Here is a 4,189-nt window from a genome sequence, read left to right on the forward strand (position 1 = left end):
AGGACAATCATTAATTAAAATCTACTGAAAACAATCATTAATTAAAATCCACTGAGGACAATCATTAATTAAAATCTACTGAAAACAATCATTAATTAAAATCCACTGAGGACAATCATTAATTAAAATCTACTGAAAACAATCATTAATTAATATCCAATGAGGACAATCATTAATTAAAATCCACTGAGGACAATCATTAATTAAAATCTACTGAAAACAATCATTACTTAAAATCCAATGAGGACAATCATTAATTAAAATCTACTGAAAACAATCATTAATTAAAATCCACTGAAAACAATCATTAATTAAAATCTACTGAAAACAATCATTAATTAATATCCAATGAAGACAATCATTAATTAATATCCAATGAGGACAATCATTCATTAAAATCCACTGAGGACAATCATTAATTAAAATCTACTGAAAACAATCATTAATTAAAATCCAATGAGGACAATCATTAATTAAAGTCTACTGAAAACAATCATTAATTGAAATCCACTGAGGACAATCATTAATTAAAATTCACTAAGGACAAAAATTAATTAAATTAAGCTAAGGACAATATTTAATTAAAATCCACTGAGAACAGTCATTAGTTAAAATCTAGGAATTGTGCTTTTAGGAATTATTTGAAAATTTTACTTCTCAATGGCAATTTCAAAATCATCATAAAATGCGGTACTTTCCCGTTGATTGGGTATCAGACAGAAATTAATACAAACCAAATATGGTATTAAGTTGAATTAAATTAATCCTTCTTAAACTGGATTGCACGTTATTTCGTTTCTACATTGCCGAAAACGTGGTTCAAATTAATGTATTATGAAGGAGGTGGAAAATTTGCATTTTTTATTAGTTTCGTTTCTGTTCTATAAATAAAATAATAAGACAAAATAAAACAAAAAGGTCCATAAATGATAATGTCTTCTTTTATATATAGATATTTCAAACTAAACCTACCTCTTGAGGATAGAAAAAGAAGAATAACACGATTTTAAACTTCTTTTTTTTAAATTCCTTTTCTTTGGTTATTTTTTAGGATTACAAACGTTCCAGTGTAGGCAAACAATGACGCTTAAGTGTTTTGTAGTTCTGATGCTTCTGTCGCTATAGGGAAGTGCTTTGGCAAAATTTCAAATCCTTCCCCTCGGAAGTCATTTTTTCTTCAATTTTCAGATGGGGGTAACTTAAGCTTCGATGGAATTATTCTTGAAGAGACGTTAGTTTCGTTTTATTCGCATTGTCGGTTTAAAAATGAAAATGTAAGGGGGGGGGAGCACGATGCGATAAAAGTAATGTGTATCATAATACGATGTGTTATGTTGTTCTTGTGTGAAAGTTGTTCCATTGCTTTTCTTGAAAATATTTTTTTTGTAAGGGTTGCAGAATTTAAAGGGATATTTGGCAGAATGCCTGTATTTTGAAATATGTTGATGATTAATATTTTTCTGTTCATATTTTCATTGAAAGGCATAGTTTTTTATGCATTTTTTACATTCTTTTGCTGAATTTATCCTTATTCTTGGAAGTATTTAAAAACTTGATTGTGTAGATTCCACACTAGCGATTATTCACAAATGAAATGGTTGGGTAAAGATACAATAAACTTTTGTAGACTGATTTTTATGCGCATCTTCAGTTTCATAGTAAATTAATTTTAAAAAAAAGGTACACGCTGAATAACGTGTATGTCAAAACTAAATTGCATGAGAGAAAATAAATATAGTTATTGATATCATAGTTATTAATCATTATATACAAGTTAAATAATCAGTTGTCACAAATCGGGGGACACTCTAGATCCTTCGTGTTTTGAAGGGAAATGTGAAAAGCTGTGAGTCGCAGTTTTGTGGATTACTACATATCTCTCAATTAAGTGTATCATTTCATAGCTTTTAATGACTACCTCCTCATTGAATACTTACTATTTATTTTACTTTATACCAAAAAATTGTATTCAACAAAATCCAAAAGCAACGAGAAAATCAATCAATCAAATAATTTTTCAAAACCTTACTACGCAATTAAATCTGTATGGATTATCTTCTTCGCTGTTGCAAATTTCTAGAAAAAATGGTTAAATTACAATTTATCTAATTGTTATTTTACTATATTAAAAAAAAACAGTCTAATGGCCATGAAAAGACCATCCGTATCATCTGCATCATCCGTAAAGTTCATTTTAACCGTGAAATATTTTACCGTAATGCTTAAAGTAATATTTATTTAATTCGAGTAATTCAATGTGATTTTACGGTAATTATTACAATTCCGAATCAAATTACCGTATAAAGTACCAGCACTTTAAATGCATCATTCGTAAAATTCCTTTTAACCTTTAAATGTTATACCGTAATGAATATAGTAATATTTATTTTATTAGAGTAATTCAGTAATTTTACGGTACTTATTGCTATAAAAATTGCGCTATACCAGATGTTTTGTACCATAATATGTTCTTAATAAAAAGGACTTCATCTCTAAAAGTACCAGCACCTTTAGTGCAGTTACTTTTTACAGTAGTTTCTACAATGTTTTTTCCTAATGGCAGGTACTGAACTTTTATGTCCTTCGCCTAGGAAGATACCGAAAGTATTAGTCATTTAACGTTACCCAGTGGACGCCTGTCAGCCTAAGTCACGGAGGAGAGCAACATTACCTACTCCACAGATACCCTTTTACAGGGTGGGCCACATTCACACATACCACAATAGAGAACAACACACAGAGAGAAACATCCCCGCCCTGAGCGGGATTCGAACCCGCTGCGGCTCTACAATGTATAAGAGATACAAAATACAGTTATTGTTTATTGATTGTTTTGCTCCTTGCATCAGCGATTTTATTATGTATTTTTTAAGAGTTTAAGTTAATTAAAAAATGGTCTTAAATATTCATAAACGCTAAATATGTCGCACAAAACAGGAAAAAAAATATGTTTCATGTTTTTTTTTTCCTTACATCTAAAGTGATAGAGAAGAATACAATTTTTACATATTTTTAAACCTATCGATATGAATCACCGTAGATCATTTTTGGGATTGAATGTCATTTTTTTCTTCACTTTTGGACATCTGATGTAATTCTCAAAATATCCGCACTTCAGAATTCACCTCGAGGCAAAAATAAATATATTTGCTACCGTGAAGAATGATCGAAATCAAGAGAATGTCGACTTTCACCGGTGATTGTCAACATTCACATAATCGGTTAGGTCAGTGTTCCCCAACCCCCTGTCCGCGGGCCGGTACCGGGCCGTGGATCAAAAGGTACCAGGCCGCTCATGTCATTGAAACTGATTTTAAATTCCTATGTTTATACCCCAAATTAAAAATATCTGTGTTCCATTAAAATTTTATTTATTTAAAAAAGACTGAGCCTGAACATTCATTCTCCCAGTTGGTGCACAATCACCTGTCTTTGCTTTAAAAGAGTTCGAGCGCTAATTCTAAACCACAAAACACCCGCGAACTGGTAAGGAATGGATCTGTGACCCATTTGTCAACAAATTGGGCGAATCTAGCCTGTCTGCGCAAGAAGATCAACTGCTGGAGATTGCAAATGACGGCTGCCTTAAAACTACGTTCGAGACAACAACTCTGCCGGTGTTCTGGATTAAAGACATGGCAGAATACCCCCGAGATTGCCACCACAGCACTTAAATCCCTATTGCCATTTCCGACAAAATGCCTGTGAGAAGCGGGGTTTTCTGCAGCAACAGCAACCAAAAAACAAAGCAACAGAATAAACTGGACATAAGCAACACACTTCGGGTGTCATTGTCTCTGATTACCCCCAGATGGAACCGTCTCATTGCAAAGAAAGAAGCTCATGGTTCTCATTGATTTTAACGTTCTAGAAAATGTTAAATCATTTTGCATTTATTTTTTGGTGTAACTGTATTTTGTTTTGAAGGTATGTTTAAATACATTTAAATTAAAATTAAAAAATCAAAATGATCTAAAATATAAGCAATCACCGTCCGTCCCCCCTCCAGCGGGCAGCGGTAAAATTATCAAACATTGACAGGTCCGCGGCGATAAAAAGGTTGGGGAACACTGGCTTAGGTGAAAGTCCAAAATATTTGTTATATCCGATTTGATATTCATTTATTCGTTGATATTTAATCGATATTTCAATATCTGCTGAGGATAGATTAGGAGAAACATCAGTGTTC

This window comes from Parasteatoda tepidariorum, chromosome 2, assembly GCF_043381705.1.
Source record: "Parasteatoda tepidariorum isolate YZ-2023 chromosome 2, CAS_Ptep_4.0, whole genome shotgun sequence".
Lineage (NCBI taxonomy): Eukaryota > Metazoa > Arthropoda > Arachnida > Araneae > Theridiidae > Parasteatoda > Parasteatoda tepidariorum.